The sequence below is a fragment of the Lissotriton vulgaris genome, chromosome 9 (assembly GCF_964263255.1).
Source record: "Lissotriton vulgaris chromosome 9, aLisVul1.2, whole genome shotgun sequence".
Taxonomy (NCBI): domain Eukaryota; kingdom Metazoa; phylum Chordata; class Amphibia; order Caudata; family Salamandridae; genus Lissotriton; species Lissotriton vulgaris.
This window is the reverse complement of record NC_141697.1, coordinates 1,047,886,743-1,047,906,287: the sequence shown is the minus strand read 5'-3', so window position 1 is coordinate 1,047,906,287 and position 19,545 is coordinate 1,047,886,743.

The window sequence follows — 19,545 nt, the reverse complement described above, 5'->3', positions numbered from 1 at the left end:
GCTGCGCATCAACGCTGCGCGTGCGTGGGGGCGTCATAAGAAGGGAGCCGGGAGGGAGGGTCCGCTGGGTGGCGGGAGCCAATCAGCAGGTGGGGGGGCGGGGGCGGGGCCACAGGGAGGCAGCGGCGGGAAAATCGAGTGCGGGCTGGCGGGCGGCTCAGCGGCGGCTGGGGCGCCTGCAGGAAGAAGCAGTCGGCGTAGGAGAAGTCAGCGGCAAAAACCAGGTAGCAGGAGGCAAGAGGAGCGTGGGGTCGACCAGGCAGATGAAGGCGCAGAGAAATGAGAGATTAAGATGTGGCACATGTTTAGCATGAAGAGGTTAACTCTAAATAAAATGTAGGTATATCTAAGTGGCTGGTCTAGTGGGACTTCTGTGGTAGTCCAACAGTAATGAACATTCAAAAATAGGGCCTTGTTATCAGCTGAAGGAGCTTTTTGTCCTGTCAGCCGTTTTGGTACTGGAGAAACATCCTTTACCAGGCAGTCTTCTCCGTGACGCATGCCTTTACCACGCAAGCCCTTAGAATGGAATTATCTTTGCAATGAATGGTAAGTATGGGCAAGGTAAATATATATATATATATATATATATATATATATATATATATATATGTATATATATATATATATATATATATATATATATATATATATATATATTCACTGAAAAAAACATAGGTTTCAGGGGCGTTATAGTTAGTTGAACATTTCACCAAGACCATTGAAATTCCTCCTTTATAGTTAGTTCAGCGAAGATTTGTCAACCCGCGCCAAAGTTATTGCAAATAGAATGTTGCGGATTTCCTATGGAAAATATGCCCTAACTATACCTACATACTGGCAACCGCCATCTATGTCCTTGCCAACTTAGATATGTGGGAAGCACGAAACACGCAGTACACAAACGCATCCTACAGCATCTAAGGGCTATAGTAAATCAAGATAACACCTATCCTGTAGCCCGGCATTTTAGGGAATTCCACCATAGTGACAGTAAAGGACTCACATTTTATGTCATTGACGCAGTTATTGCAAGCAGGTGGGGTTGCAACAGAGAATACAAATTACGTAAATTGGAAACGAAATACATACTACAGCTAGACACTTAACAGCCAGGGGGCCTCAATCTTACAGAGGATTTACACACTAGTCTGTATTAATAGCTGATTGGACTCCTTGATGCAGCAAATACATTGACTTTTTATCTTAGTAGGAGAGATCTTATTGCAGTCTTACTATTCGATAATTATTTATTGTTTTAAACATATAACATATATTATGCCATCTTCTATTTGCAATAGTTTTTTGGCTATTCATAACAGGAGTCCTTTATACAAGTTAGTTGTCTGTAACCCCCAATTGTGGCCTTCCTCATGATGAGAAACAAATAGCTGTAGGATATGATCAGCCACCCTATATCTCCCTTTATCTTTCATTTGAAACCAAGGCTTGCTTATAGTTTACACATTGGCTTGAATTCTCAATTGACTCACACACAATGAAATACTATATGTTTTACTAATATTGATTATTAACTGTTTATGGTACATCATGAGTCGATATGAACTTCAGAGTTGTGGGAGGGGTATGACTGGGCCCAGTCTACCCCAATGAATGTTATTAATTACCCGTATGTACATAGGTGATTTTAATGTAACATTTTGCACTTTAACACTTGTACTTTTCTTGCACATTATTATAGGACTATGATCATGGTGAAAGACTCTATGCTTTTTTAGGAAGACAGCAATATGTCATACTATGGGGATTTATCCCAGGATTTTTTCAGGAGTTGTATACAGAATTTGTAGTTAATATGCACATTATACGACATCATGCATCTGGCATTAGCTGTTCTGAGGAGTAATTGTTTTAACCATTGTGCAGAGGATGGTGAATCAGATATAAAACTATGACGTATTTTACTGCCCGAATTTATCTTGTATTAGACTTGAATGTTGGATTCATCCCAGGACTTATGCTGTTATTACACAGGCATTAATACTCAGCATTACTATGAGATGTGTTTGCATATTCTGGATTTAACCATGCATTTCACATACCTCGTAGAACTATGGCGTACACAGCGATAATTTGCACAACCTTGCATATTTGCACATATTTAGCAAATTTATGTATAGGAATTTTAGACAATGTTGTTGCCGAAAATATTTTATATTTCCCCACTGGTCAGAATCTGACAAAATCTATATTGTTTCACATGATTTATTTTTAACGCCTTGCAGCGAAAACCAGTATGTCTTCAATGTCTATTACTCATTGCATCACATGATCGGTTGTATCCAATGCACAGTCACTTTAAATATGGTGGTTTGAATCACTCACATTGTTATGTGATCAAGGCTCTTCAGACGTCATGGTGGCAGAGAAGCAAAAATAAAATAACAAGCATACAACCTTTTGGTCCGTGTCTGCTGAGGAGTGGCGCCGACTGAGCTGCTGAAGCTAGGCTACGGATTGCTTTATATATATATAAAATCAAAATTCACTGAAAAAACATAGGTTTCAGGCCTTCTATAGTTAGGAATTAGCATTTAAAAAACCATTGAAATTGCTCCTATATAGTTAGTTGTACTAACTATATTTGGCGCACCCGCAATCCACTGCTGATGATGTCACATATTACATCATTCATGACATGGTCAGTGACATCACTGATGACATCACTGATGACATCTCATTTGACATCACTGATAACATCATCCAGTGATTGTGTGTTTCTGTAAAGTTTAAATATGTTTTACATATTGAAGAATGAGTTGATGTATAAGTGTCTGGATGAAGGATTTAGTAGGTGCGTGACTAACTGTATGAGTGAGTGAATAAATGTGTCTTACTGAATGCATTGGTTAGTGACTAAACTGTCTGAATGTGTGCATCAGTATGTCTGTTGTTGTGTAAGCTGCTGCATGTGTTGATCAGTAGCTATATGAGTGGCTATATGGGTTATTGATTGGTTGCCCAAGTATTTGAATGGGAGACTGAGTGTGTGTGTGTGTGGCTTCGAGGTGTGTGACTCTGTGCTTAGATGTGTGAGCAGTTGATTCACTAGGTGTATGAGTTCAAGAGTATATGTGGAAACAGCTATATGGGCGGTTGACTGTGTGCATGGGTGTGTTGGTGAGTGAATGGATATCTCAGTGCTACATGTCCAAGTAAGTACATATGTAAAACACAGTGCATGTGAGAGTTGGCATATATAAATGACTATACATGAGAGCCAGTGAATGTGCGAGTGGCTGTATGGATCGTTGTGTACTTGTATCAGTGATTGTATAAGAGAGTAAGTATGTGTTAGTATATGTTTGAATAAGTAAGGTGTTGTGTGTATAACTGTATAGTTGAGGAAATGGAAGTGTGATTAATTCTTTGCATGACTGACTAGGTGTGTGAGTAACTCCATGGATGAGTGGCAGTGTGTGAGTGTCTTTATATGTGTATGAGTGCATATGATAGTGTTGTATTGATGAGTGACTGTATGTATGAGTGATTCTATGGGTGAATGAGTGAATGTGTGTGTAGACCTAGGAATCAGTGAGTGCGTATGTAGTAACTAGTATTGGTGTGTCAATGGTTTCAAGAATGGTAGTCTGTATTTAACACTGGGTGTATCAAAGGTTATATTAGAGTGTGAGGAGGTACATCGTATTATCACATGAATGATATCATCAGTGATGTGATCAGTGATGTCAAATGAGATGTCATCAGTGATGTCATCAGTGATGTCATTTGAGATCTCATCAGTGATGTCATCAGTGATGTCACTGACCATGTCATGAATGATGTAATATGTGACATCATCAGCAGTGAATTGCGGGTGCGCAAAATATAGTTAGTACAACTAACTATATAGGAGCAATTTGAATGGTTTTTTAAATGCTAATTCCTAACTATATAAGGCCTGAAACCTATGGTTTTTTAAGTGAATTTGCAAAGTTTTTAAAATGCTAATTCCTAACTATATAAGGCCTGAAACCTATGGTTTTTAAGTGCATTTGCAAGGTTTTTTAAATGCTAATTCCTAACTATAATACTATATAAGGCCTGAAATCTATGGTTTTTTAAGTGAATTTGCAAGGTTTTTTAAATGCTAATTCCTAACTATATAAGGCCTGAAACCTATGGTTTTTTCAGTGAATTTGCAAGCTTTTTTAAATGCTAATTCCTAACTATATCAGGCGTGAAACCTATATTTTTTTTCAATAAATTTCAAAGGTTTTGTAAATTCTAATTCTATTAGCGGATAATGTTTAAATATGTTATTATCCTTCTGGGACCACCTGAGCAGCCATCTTGTTTCTCAGGAGAAGTGAGGCACAAGAGAGCACAAAACAAGAGTGGAAAACGCAAAAAGGGGGCAGGGTAGAGACCCCCTGACCCCCTAGCCCTTCTCAGGGGGTCCCAGAAGGACCACCAAGTGCAAAAAAAAATTATATATATTTTTTTAAATCGTGGGGTATGCGCACGGTACGCGTACCGTACGCGTACGGTGTGCGTACCCCTCGATTTTTTTGATTTTTTTTTGCCCTTGGGGGTCCTTCTGGGACCCCCTGAGAAGGGCTAGAGGGTTGGGGGGTCTCTACCCTGCCCCCTTTTCGTGTTTTCCACTCTTGTTTTGGGCTCTCTTGTGCCTCAGTTCTCCTAAAAAACAAGATGGTGGCCAATACCTCCTGGTTTGGACAGTTTGACAGTCGACTGCCAGCCAATCAGAAACTTGCTCGCGCACGTAAGGGTACGCGCACGTACGCGTATGGTATGCGTACCGTACGGTGCACGTACAGTGAGCGCATATAGATATATAATTTGCTCAAATTCAATTTTCTCAACAACTACTGGAGGGATTTTCACCAAATATAGAAAAGGCACTACTGCATACCTGTCCCTACTATTTTGTAAAGTTTGGTGTAATTCCGTTCAGCCGTTCGGGCTGTAGCCTTGTCTAAAGGTCCCATAGAAAATGTCATTTGAAAAATTTCAAATTCAGTTTTCTCAAGAACTACTGGAGGGATTTTCACCAAACATAGCAAAGGCACATGTGCATACCAGGCCCTACCATTTTGCCAAGTCTGGTGTAATTCCATTCAGCCGTTCGGGCTGTAGCCGTGTCTAAAGGTCCCTATGGAAAATAGCATGGGGAAAACACATTTTGGGACCCCCCTTTTGGCCCCCGCTTGACGAATCCCCCCGAAACTTTCAGGGAAGGAGCGGAGCGGAGCTGGCCAAAATTCTGGAAAATTACACGCAGATTCCTCAATCGGCGCCAAAGTCAATCCCAATAGAATATTGAGCGCATATAGATATATAATTTGCTCAAATTCAATTTTCTCAACAACTACTGGAGGGATTTTCACCAAATAAAGAAAAGGCACTACTGTATACCTGTCCCTACCATTTTGCCAAGTTTGGTGTTATTCCGTTCAGCCGTTCGGGCTCTAGCCCTGTCTTAAGGTCCTATAGAAAATGCCATTTGAAAAATTTCAAATGTAATTTTCTCAAGAACTACTGAAGGGATTTTCACCAAACATAGCAAAGGCACATCTGCATACCAGGCCCTACCATTTTGCCAAGTTTGGTGTAATTCCATTCAGCCGTTCGGGCTGTAGCCCTGTCTAAAGGTCCCTATGGAAATTAAATGGGGAAAACACGTTTTGGGACCCCCCTTTTTCTCGGCCCCCGCTTGACGAATCCCCCGAAACTTTCAGGGAAGGAGCGGAGCGTAGATGCGCAAATTTAAGGAAAATTACACGCAGATTCCTCAATCGGTGCCAAAGCTATTCCCAATAGAATGTTGGGGATTTCCTATGGTAACTAGGTCCTAACTATATATACCTACTGGCGACCGCCAGTAGGTAATATATATATCCAAAGCAACACTCCAAACTACTTCCAGCTCACAGGGTGGCGAAGAAGGAGAACAGACCACTGCAATAAGGCAAGTTCTTATTTATTTTACCAAGTTTCCAGCAGTGACGCGTTTCGGGCTAGGCAGCACTTGATCAAATATATATATATATTCACTAAAAAAACCATAGGTTTCACACCAGTTATAGTTAGGAATTAGCATTTAAAAAACCTATTAAATTCACTGAAAAAACAATAGGTTTCACACCAGTTATAGTTAACTGGAAATTTTACTGACATAAAACCATTGAAATTCCACGTTATAGTTAGTTGGACTCACTATAACTTGCGCCCCTGCAATGCACTGCTGATGACGTCACATATTACATCACTCATGACATGGTCAGTGACATCACTCATGACATCACTGATGGCACCATCCAGTGAATGTGTGTCTTTCTGAAAAATATATATGTATATGTAAAGGTCGATGGAAGAATAAATGTTTAAATAAGTGTCTAAATGGATGTTTTAAAAAAAAATGATTGATTAACTGGCTTATTAAGTGTATCTTAGTGAATACATATATTAGCGAGTAATGTTTAAATATTTAAATATATGTATCAGTGTTTCACTTTGTGTATAAGTGGCTGCATGGGTTGGTGAGTAGCTACATGTGTGTGTATATATGGGTTATTAGATGTTTTTTTTAGTATCAGTATGAGTGTCTGTATGGTTTGGTGGGGGTGTTACTTAGCACATAGATGCATCAAGGACTGACTCACTGTTTGTATGTGTTTTGAAGACAGCATATGTGCAGGACTGTATGGGTGGATGAGTGTGTATATGTGTGTGTTAGTGAGTGAATGACTGTCTCACTAGTGTCTTTATCAGTAACTACATATGTTTTAATCTAGTATATGTGTGTATTGATGTATATAAGTGAGTATATGTGAGAGTGAGAGATTGAAAGAGTTCTTGTTTAAATAAGTATGTGTTTCTATAAGTGATTGTTTAAGAGAGTAAGTATGTGTAAGTTTCCTTAGAAGTAAGGTGGTAGTGTGTGTATAGCTGTATATGCAAATAAATTGATGTTCAATAGTTTATTTGCATGTGTGAGTAACTTTTGGATGACTGTCGGTGTGTAACAGGATGTATAGGTGTTTCACTTTATATGATGAGTGAATATATGTATGAGTGACTATATAGAACTGTTGGTGAATGAGTGGATGTGTATATAGATGGTGGTATTACTGAATTGGTTGTTGTAACTGGTATGGGTATCTCCATTTTTTTTTAAATTTTAGTTTCTATTTTTGAATATGTGTTTCAAGGGTTACATTACACTGAAAGGAGGTCTGTCACTCTGTCACAAGGATGGTGTCATCAGTGATGTCATGAGTGATGTCACTGACCATGTCATGAGTGATGTAATATGTGACGTCATCAGCAGTGCATTGCAGGCGCGCAAGTTATAGTGAGTCCAACTAACTATAACGTGGAATTTCAATGGTTTTATGTCAGTAAAATTTCCAGTTAACTATAACTGGTGTGAAACCTATGGTTTTTTCAGTGAATTTAATAGGTTTTTTAAATGCTAATTCCTAACTATAACTGGTGTGAAACCTATGGTTTTTTCAGTGAATTTCATAGGTTTTTTAATAGCAAATTTCTATTGCTATGAAATGTAATATTTTTTAAAATGAATCCTATATTGTATATTTATGTAATACTATTTTTATGTATATTGTTCATGGTTTTTATTTTTTTTTATTTTTTTGCCTTGGAGCGCTCCCGGTGCGCGTACCGGTGAGCGCACCGGTGAGCGCTCCCAAAAAAAATGTGGGAAATGAAATTACATAAAAACCACTGGACAGACTTTCACCAAATATAGAATAGACCGTACTACATACCAGTCCCTACCATTATCCCACATTTGATGGTATTCCATTGAGCCATTTGGGCTGTAGCCCTGTCTAAATATCCTGAGGTAAATTACATGACAAAAACACATATGAAAGTGTTAGAATTTTCAACCAATTAAAATGTTACTTTCATATCCTACTTTTTTTTCGTGACATTTGATTGGTTATGCACATGAATATAAATGAAAAAGGAGAGGGAAACACGGCCATTTTGACTACAACTACCTGAAATACATCTGTAAAAGATTTCCTCATTTATCTTCATCACCTTTCTATAAGGTAAGTTATACATTTGTGAAGGGGCACTTTAAGTTAATTTGTAAAAACGTTTTCTGACAGTTATTTACTGTCCCTCTGTTATAATTACAGATTCAGATAGGCTTCTCTGTTATAGTTATAGATTGAATTAGGCTTCTCTGATATAATTATGAATTATATTAGGCTTCTTCACATACACTTTTTTATATTTCTACTTCCTATCTCATACCATACACTACCCAAAGATAACTTCACTGTTTATAACTCACAAGTTGCTGTCTGAACTTAAACCCAACAGTGCCCCATCTCTACTGATATATTTATTTTTTATGCAATTTACAGCAAGGAAATGGAAGGAGAACAAAATAAAATTAACATTTCAATTGAAATTGATATGGAGAACAATCCTAAGGAAGAGATTGATGAATTAGACTTTTTGGATCAGTCTCTGGACCAAGAATTACTTAATTGTGTGGAAGAAATTGAATCATGGAATCCAAATGAGGACATACCTGATGAAATAATGTTGCAAATTCTTTTAGATTTAGAAAAATCACAGGAATACATTTTTTTTTAAAAATTAAAAATTGTTCGAGACATTATTCATTTTTATATGAAAATTTTGAAACAGTACCAAAATAGATATAATATAAAGTGAGACTTATAGTATACTGTACAACTTTTTTATGTTACATAGTAATTAGGCTCATAGTTACTTCCTTTCTCCCACTAAATTATCTCCAATGTATATTTAACATCTCTTTATCATCTCCTGCCTCCATGTTGTTTCTGCTTTCCTGACAGACTATGGTATGAATTCCATATACCACAATAACTTCTGTAACAACATGCAAGATATCTACAGAGGAGACGGTGTACATTAAATTTTAGACTCTGCATTGGTACCTACATGTTGGTACTTAAATAAATAAAACAATGAACAATTTGATTAATAAACCTACATTTTTTGAAAAGTCTGTCATTCTTTATTCCTCATGGTACGCTCCCCGGTGTGCTCCCCGGTGCGCGTACCTAGCGCTCCCCGCGCGAAAATAAAAAAAAATGGTCATTTCCCCCTTTCTTTTTGCCACGTCTTGTGTCTCGATTTTACCGAGACACAAGATGGCGGCCGCTCCGGACTGTTTTGAATGTTTACAGACACCCGAGAGCCAATCAGCTTTCCGTGCGCAAGTCGCGTGGAGCGCCCGGTGCGCGTACCGGGGCGCTGCCATAGATATATATATTTTTTTTAACCTAAATTACTCAAAAACCACTGGAGCATAAGTTTGGTGCAAATCCATTCAGCCGTTCGGGCTAAAAGTGAGTTCGACCGCCCTATGGAAATTAACATGGAGAAAACACGTTTTGGGACCCCCCTTTTATCTCGGCCCCCGCTTGACGAATCCCCCCCACATTTTCAGGGAAGGAGCGGAGCGGGCCACGAACTTTGAGAAATTCGCGAAGATTCGTCCACCGGCGCCAAAGTTATTCCCAATAGAATGTTGCGGATTTCCTATGGAAAGTAGATCCTAACTATAACTACCTACTGGCGACCGCCAGTAGGTAATATATATATATATATATATATATATATATATATATATATATATATATATATATATATATATATATTTATATTATATTATATTGAATAATTGTAGTTATTTCAAGTAACCTCTACCCTGTACACTTGTACCTTATGTATTTTTACTTTTCAGGACATGGGCACCCTCAGTCAATCAGTTTGCTCTATTATTTGAAGTAGGGTGATCGATCTTGCAAAACTCAGGCTAACCCAACTGTCCAGATATAAATAGGTTTCGAACCTTAACTTCTCAAAACTGTACTGAACTGATTTGAACCCAATCACAAAAAGCACACTTCTGGGCCAAGATCTAGCTTGCTGCCAAATTTGGTGTCATTCCGTTCAGCTGTTTTTTTCTGTCCAATGTAGGGAAATTGTGTTTTGGGACCCTAAAGCACCTACCTGGAAAGTTTCGAGGTCATCCATCAATCGGCAGCTGATAAAAAGGTTTCCCAAAATGAAATTTCCCCCATGCAATTTTCCATGGGAAAATTGAAAATTAAACAGCGATTCAAAGGAAGGAGCTGAACGGAATTACACCAACTTTGGCAGAAAGCTTGCTCTTGGTCCAGAAATTGTATTTTTTGTAATTTGCTGTAAATCTGTTCAGTAGGTTTACCTTATGCATGGTAATAAAATATTACTTTATCTAAAAAAAAAAGCCAGTAATTCACTGAAAAAAACAAAGGTTAAAGTAATGTTATAGTTAGGTACAGTAATATTATCTCACTCTGCATAAATAAACCTCAGAAATTCACTGAAAAAATCTAACTTAAAGTGATGTTATAGTTAGGTGAAAATTTCAGTTTAAACATAATATATTTTTTTAAAACACTAAAGTTCAACAGTTATAGTTATTCCAAGTAACTAAAGCTAGCGTCCTTGCTATGCACTGCCTAGGTCCTCATATATTACAACACTCATGACATGTTCTGTGACATAATTGATAACATTACTGATGACAACTGAACTGGCATCATTGATGACAACTCTGTGCATGGTGAGGCGCGAGTTATAGTTACTTGAAATAACTATAACCGTTGGGTATTAACTGAAAAAACCAAAGATTAAAGTGAAGTTATAGTTAGGTGAATATGCCAGTGACAACATTAACATTTTGCATTAAGAAAACCACAGAAATACAACTGTTATAGTTAGCACAGCTAGCTATAACGTGCGCCCCATGCAGTGCTTATGACCTCACATATTCCATCAACCATGACATTTTCTATTACATCATTCATGAATTTTTTAAACATTTTGACCCCAGGTGGGTCCCTCTGTGTCTACACCCACAGGGCCTAGAGAGGTAGTGTATACCTACCCTGCCCACTTATATATATTTATTTTAATGTCAGGACAGTGGACAAAGTCCCCATGTCCTGTAATGGCTGCCAGCAACATTTGTCTCATGTTTGTGGCAACCAATCAGAGCACTTGCTCTCATGGGAGTCTGAGTTCTGAGGGAGCAAATTGGTCCAAGGGGAAAAAAGCTGCATGGTCCAGTCACTCTTGCTGGAGTCCCTTGGACCCAACCGTTAGTCATGCAAACATTTTTGTACCTTAATTGTTCAAAAACTACTGAATGGATTTACGCAAATCACAAAAAAGCACACTTTGCAGACCAAGATCTAGCTTCTTACTAAATTTGGCGTAATTCCGTTCTGCAGTTTTTGCAGTTGTGCTTCTTGAAAAGTCTATGGAAATGGGGATTTTGTGTTTTTGGATTCCCCTTTTTCCCGCCACCAGCTTGACAGATGACCACGAACCTCTCCATGTGTAAACTAGGCAAAAAAAGCAATTTTTTGGACAGTTTTGTGAAGATTCGTCAAATGTTGCCAAAGTCATTAGCACCACAAAAACTCATTTCCTATGGAAACGTTGACCTAACTATAACTACCCAATGGCAAGCAACACTTTTTGATATATATACATATACAAGATGCTTTTGGAAATGTTGACATTCTGCCTTAACAATAACTTCTTCATGTTTAATGGTCAAATGTACCAACAAGTTCAGGGTGTAGCAATGGGGGCCAGTTTCTCCCCCAGTTACGCGTGCCTGTTTATGGGGTGGTGAGAGGAACTGGTCCTTAAACGACAATTTGAGGAATACTGCACTTCTAATATAACTTGTTGGTTCCGTTTTATTGATGATTTATTTATTGTATGGCATGGTTCCGAAGAGAGTATTTTAAATTTCATACATGAAATCAATGAAAATGATCTTAATTTGCATTTTACCTCTAATATAAGCAGGGAATCGGTGACATTCTTAGATGTGCAGGTTTTAATATCCAATAATGTTCTTACCAGTACCCTTTTTAGGAAACCGACGGCAGGTAACACTCTTTTACATGCAACGAGTGCCCATCCACAACATTTAATCAAATCTATACCCTACGGTGAGATGCTACGCATCCGCCGCATCTGTAGTAACACTGATGACATGATCATTAAGCAACAAGAAAGCTTTTTGAGATTTGTGGATAGGGGTTACAGTGCCAAGATATTAAATACTGCCATAAGAAATTCACGGCTCAAAAATAGAGGTGATTTGTTAATTTACAAAGAGAAACCAAACACACTGCAAGGTAGTAGTGCCAATGATGTCAGATTAATATTGACATACTCTAAGCAAGAAAAAGAAATCAGGAGTATAGTCAGAAGAAACTGGCACTTTGTTAAAGATGATCCTACTATTGGAGATTTGATGCCCCCAAATCCATTAATAACTTACCGCAAAGGTTTGAGTATGGGCTCTATTCTCTCGAAAAACAGTGAGGAACATCTTGGAAAGGAACCTTGGCGGCCTACTAGCAGGGGTTTCTACAAATGTTTGGCATGCAAGGCATGTCAACATGGTGTTAATACCAAGAAATACACCACAGTAATCCCCAGAATCACCAGGGAAATAAAACAACATCTAACTTGCAGAACAGAGTATTGTGTGTATATATTGGAACGCGACTGCAAACTCAGATATATTGGTAGCAGCAAACTACAAATTCATAAACGTATTTTACAGCACCTCCGTGCCATCATTAACAAAGATCAAAGTTATCCGGTGGCCAGACACTTTGAGGCATGTCACAATAGTAGACATCAGTGTCTCAAATACTTTGCCATAGAATCAATCCCGCTAACAAAAAGAGGGGGCGATAGAGAGGCATGTATGCGTAGGCTGGAAACAAAATATATTCTTGAGTTCAATTCCAAGTGGCCAGGTGGCCTCAATACTACAGAGGACCTCCACACATATTTATGATCTGCAAATATATACACTTAGCATGATTGATGGATCGTAGACAAATGACAAATAGCACTTTAACCAGAGTATAAGAGGAGTTGGATTATACATTGCACTATTTGCACATTTTGTATTTATACTGTGATATATTGTGTAATATTTATAAATAATTGTGATGTATATTTATGATATGATTGATTTTAGCCGTCTTTTAGATATTGGGGTATTTTTATCCTAGTGTTTTTTATGATAGCTGATTTTAGTCATGTCACCGATTCCCTTTTTTTATAGATTGGTTTTATGGTGTTGATATTTTTGTTTATTTCATTGGTACTGTGTGGTTTTAATTGCTAGTCTTGTATCAAATGAGTATAATTTCTTGTTGAACATCTATGAAATTATCCCCTCCTTGTATATATCCCATCAATTTCTTCCTCTTTTAATCTCAATGCACCAGTCACTTTAATCTTATTGCACTAAATGACACGAAGTCACTTTATACTTCAAGCCATTTTCGTGGCAATTTAGAATGTGCAAGAATGTAGATAAAATTGAGAATACAAACATATGCCAAATGATTCACATTGGTAGTATACCCTCAATCAAATATTTAGTGGCTGGGAAAAAATATCGCATACTGAATCATCACCTATGCATGGTCCTTTTAGATAAATTTAGATTATAAATTTTCTTTTTGGATCTTTTTTCTATTATTATGAAATAATAGATATTAATATTATTTTGATTATGATTTAATACACGTTGGTGAGCACCAGTTTTTGCACTATAGTTATGTAATATCAGATGGACGAGGTTGGAACAATCAAATGTGTACTTTTTTGTGGGAGGAATCAGCATTTATGCTGATATCTGAATGTCTAAAATTCAAATCTTTCTCCCGAATTGTATAGAGATATGCTACCATTTCGCTAACGAATAATGCAAGATTGTTTTATGTATTTATACAGTGAGTAATTGTAAAATAGTACTGTGAGAGTATATGTATTTATACATGTAGTATTTTCTTTATGTCCATCACTGAGACATGTGACTGCACGTTATCACTTTAAAAAGGGCTAAAGCAATCTGTAAAGCCATGTGACCAAGGCCGCTGGGACGGCCGAAACGCGTTATGACATTCTGTCTGATGGCTGAATAAAAAGAATGCTGAAATAAGTTTGTCCTTGCCTCGTGTTTCGCTAGGGGAAGCGTCGCTGCTGCGAGGTATTTGCAGATAATAATCGGCATTGGATTGTTGCCGATACTGGACCCCCTCCTCTGAAAGCAGGCTTCACGGCAAGCAGTCCGACGTCGCCAGGTATCTGCCTAACTCCTTCCGTGTGGAGGAGAGTTGGCGGGGACCCTGGGGGCACATTGTGAATCCCACTCAAGGGAAGGAGTGGAGCCATCTGATTGAGCACCGCCCGGCAGGAGGAAACGCCGGAAGGAATCTCTTACCCGGAGGCTGCTGCAGATCGGGCGCCGTGAGAAGGATCGGCGTGACTTGTGGGTGCCTTTGGTGCCGTAAGGAGAGCAAGCTGCAGATCCCCGTGTGCGTCCAGCCGAGAACGCAGCCCGAGGTACAGAGGAAGAAAGAGAGTATATGCGGTGTCAAACGGAGAGAGGAGGTACGTGTTTAACCGCCCCAAGTCAGCTTTTAGCTGACAGAGACTATCTTGGTGATTGGAGCGGTTTTCTAACACGTTATTCAGCACTTTAAAAATTACAGCCATACAGACAGACAATGTCAGGCGACGTACGGAGGGCCCGGGAGCTCGCTGCACAGGAGATGTTTTCTGATGATATTGAGCAAGAGGTTATTACCGAGAAGGATGTGGGGGAAGGGGGACCAGGCGGTGCAGAAAATAGTAATGCCAGAGACTTATTCAAAGAACTAGAGAAACTGAAAAGAAATGAGCAGTCCAAGTGGGGGGAAGCCCGCTCTCTTAAAAGATATCTTGATGTGGGAAGAGTCCCTAGGGGATTACGCATCATGCTGGCCCCAAGCTATGAGACACCCAACTCCCTAATGATGGAAGAATGGGGCCAATGCAACCTAGAATCCTCGCGCAAATTGATGCAAATCTTGGTAAAGTTTGCTGAAATTGATGGTGAAGAACTTCAAAAAAAGATAGATACGCTTGAGGAAAAAATAAAAACACTTCTAGGTGATAAGGAAAACCCACAAGCCATCAAAATGAGGGATGAAATGACAGTGAGACTATCCAAAGAGGAGGAAAAAATCAAGACTAGGAAAATATATAAATTTAAAAGAGACAGAGACGACTATGCTAATGGCCAAATATTCACCTTTGCACGTCGCTATGATAATCTGAGAGCGGCAACAGCCAGTAAGAGAGGTGCAGCCAGTACAGGAGTGGTCTTACCAGAAACTGAAGATGCATCTGTATACAGCTCTGCCGCAGAAAGCGGTTCTGACAATGAGGGTGCCAGAGGCAAAAGCAATGTTGTTCTAACAATGGGGGAAGAGATGGCGGTCTTAAAAGACAGCAGAAAGGCAACCCTAAGATCGCACTTCCAGGGAAAATTGTCACAACCAAATCCCAGCGCAGGAGGGGCAGGAGAAAAGCTGCCAAACAAAGGAGAGACAACCAAGCGCGGACGAGGCCGGGGGCGCGGAAGGAACCGGAAACCCCAGGCCTAGTCAAAGACAATATAATGGATTTACCAAGTAGTGAGAACTTGGACAGACAACAAACCAGTAAGGAACAACAAGCGAAATCTATAATAAACCTGAGCACGGTACAACTATTGGCTGCAGAACGGCAGCTTTTAAGCTTAGGTTTAAGCTTCTGCCCCGAATCTAACTTTTCATACACTACAACAAGGGCTGATATCCACAGATACATACGGAAATTAAAATTAAAAAAACAATTTGTGCATAGAACAACTAGCCCAAGTACTGCTCCAACTAAATCAGTGGCCAACACCTCTGATTTAAATCAGAGGTGATCTAAATTTGTTCCATGATATGTGCCAGCTGGGGAATGAGGAAAACATGGGGACACAGGAGATAGTGGCGTCCAGTGGACAGATGAAGCCAATCACCCCATTCAAGCCCAAATCTAAGTATATACCACTGGCGGCACGTGATGGACTTGACACTTTCAGTGATGCAATTGTGCAACAAGTTAAAAAGATGGCCTTAAACAACAAATTAAATAAACAACAATATACGAACCAGGAGAGAAAACTTAACTTACTATCAACTAAGTTTAAAGATGCTGAAGTCATAGTTCGAAATTCTGACAAAGGCGGAAACATTGTTCTGTGGCCCACTATGGATTATCTTGAGGAGGCGCACAGACAATTAGATGACATCCAATGTTACAATAAGAGCAACCCACAGAAATATAGGGCCATGCTGGAGAACTTGTGTAGGAACCTGGTGGCATGGAAGGGACTTGGTATGCTAAGTGGAGACGAGTTTAAATATATAAAGAAAGATCTTCCACTAGCTCCATACATATACTTTATACCCAAAGTCCATAAGAGCATTACCAAGCCACCGGGCAGACCAATAATTGCAGCATGTGGTGGTCCGCTGGAAAACCTCTCAAGGTATATTGACTATTTTCTGAAGCCTCATATGAAATCTCTAAAATCGTATGTACAGGATTCTAGTGACTTTCTGCGAAAATTAGAGGAGGTGGTGTGGACACCAGATTTGCTGTTGGTAACATTGGATGTCAGTTCACTATATACATGCATAAAGCACAGGGATGGCCTGCGTGCATGTGAGTACTATCTGAGCCGCAGGCCATTGGAACTAGCCCATCATACTAAGATGCTTTTGGAAATGTTGACATTCTGCCTTAACAATAACTTCTTCATGTTTAATGGTCAAATGTACCAACAAGTTCAGGGTGTAGCAATGGGGGCCAGTTTCTCCCCCAGTTACGCGTGCCTGTTTATGGGGTGGTGGGAGGAACTGGTCCTTAAACGACAATTTGAGGAATACTGCACTTCTAATATAACTTGTTGGTTCCATTTTATTGATGATTTATTTATTGTATGGCATGGTTCCTAAGAGAGTATTTTAAATTTCATACATGAAATCAATGGAAATGATCTTAATTTGCATTTTACCTCTAATATAAGCAGGGAATCGGTGAAATTCTTAGATGTGCAGGTTTTAATATCCAATAATGTACTTACCAGTACCCTTTTTAGAAAACCGACGGCAGGTAACACTCTTTTACATGCAACGAGTGCCCATCCACAACATTTAATCAAATCTATACCCTACGGTGAGATGCTACGCATCCGCCGCATCTGTAGTAACACTGATGACATGATCATTAAGCAACAAGAAAGCTTTTTGAGATTTGTGGATAGGGGTTACAGTGCCAAGATATTAAATACTGCCATAAGAAATTCACGGCTCAAAAATAGAGGTGATTTGTTAATCTACAAAGAGTAACCAAACACACTGCAAGGTAGTAATGCCAATGATGTCAGATTAATATTGACATACTCTAAGCAAGAAAAAGAAATCAGGAGTATAGTCAGAAGAAACTGGCACTTTGTTAAAGATGATCCTACTATTGGAGATTTGATGCCCCCAAATCCATTAATAACTTACCGCAAAGGTTTGAGTATGGGCTCTATTCTCTCGAAAAACAGTGAGAAACATCTTGGAAAGGAACCTTGGCGGCCTACTAGCAGGGGTTTCTACAAATGTTTGGCATGCAAGGCATGTCAACATGCTGTTAATACCAAGAAATACACGACAGTAATCCCCAGAATCACCAGGGAAATAAAACAACATTTAACTTGCAGAACAGAGTATTGTGTGTATATATTGGAATGCGACTGCAAACTCAGATATATTGGTAGCAGCAAACTACAAATTCATAAACGTATTTTACAGCACCTCCGTGCCATCATTAACAAAGATCAAAGTTATCCGGTGGCCAGACACTTTGAGGCATGTCACAATAGTAGACCTCAGTGTCTCAAATACTTTGCCATAGAATCAATCCCGCTAACAAAAAGAGGGGGCGATAGAGAGGCATGTATGCGTAGGCTGGAAACAAAATATATTCTTGAGTTCAATTCCAAGTGACCAGGTGGCCTCAATACTACAGAGGACCTCCACACATATTTATGATCTGCAAATATATACACTTAGCATGATTGATGGATCGTAGACAAATGACAAATAGCACTTTAACCAGAGTAAAAGAGGAGTTGGATTATACATTGCACTATTTGCACATTTTGTATTTATACTGTGATATATTGTGTAATATTTATAAATAATTGTGATGTATATTTATGATATGATTGATTTTAGCCGTCTTTTAGATATTGGGGTATTTTTATCCTAGTGTTTTTTATGATAGCTGATTTTAGTCATGTCACCGATTCCCTTTTTTTATAGATTGGTTTTATGGTGTTGATATTTTTGTCTATTTCATTGGTACTGTGTGGTTTTAATTGCTAGTCTTGTATCAAATGAGTATAATTTCTTGTTGAACATCTATGAAATTATCCCCTCCTTGTATATATCCCATCAATTTCTTCCTCTTTTAATCTCAATGCACCAGTCACTTTAATCTTATGGCACTAAATGACACGAAGTCACTTTATACTTCAAGCCATTGTCGTGACAATTTAGAATGTGCAAGAATGTAGATAAAATTGAGAATACAAACATATGCCAAATGAAACACATTGGTAGTATACCCTCAATCAAATATTTAGTGGCTGGAAAAAATATCGCATACTGAATCATCACCTATGCATGGTCCTTTTAGATAAATTTAGATTATAAATTTTCTTTTTGGATCTTTTTTCTATTATTATGAAATAATAGATATTATTATTATTTTGATTATGATTTAATACACGTTGGTGAGCACCAGTTTTTGCACTATAGTTATGTAATATCAGATGGACGAGGTTGGAACAATCAAATGTGTACTTTTTTGTGGGAGGAATCAGCATTTATGCTGATATCTGAATGTCTAAAATTCAAATCTTTCTCCCGAATTGTATAGCGATATGCTACCATTTCGCTAACGAATAATACAAGATTGTTTTATGTATTTATACAGTGAGTAATTGTAAAATAGTACTGTGAGAGTATATGTATTTATACATGTAGTATTTTCTTTATGTCCATCACTGAGACATGTGACTGCACGTTATCACTTTAAAAAGGGCTAAAGCAATCTGTAAAGCCATGTGACCAAGGCCGCTGGGACGGCCGAAACGCGTTATGACATTCTGTCTGATGGCTGAATAAAAAGAATGCTGAAATAAGATGGTCCTTGCCTCGTGTTTCGCTAGGGGAAGCGTTGCTGCTGCGAGGTATTTGCATATATATATATATATATATATATATATATATATATATATATATATATATATATGTATTGCCACAGCTTCTTCTTCCTACGTTAGGTTGACCAAAGACATATATATATATTCACGCTCCGTTTGCCCAGTAAATTGAGTTGCACTCTGACACAGGCGAAAGGTGGCAAACCTTTATTTCCAGTATGAGCTGCCAGCTGCCTGCTGTTTCCAAATCCAGTCTCTCCCATACGTTATGCCTGACGCTTTTCTGGAAGATACGACTTCCTTCATCAGAGGCTTTCACAGGATCGATGTGTGCTTTAGGACTCTGTTCCTCT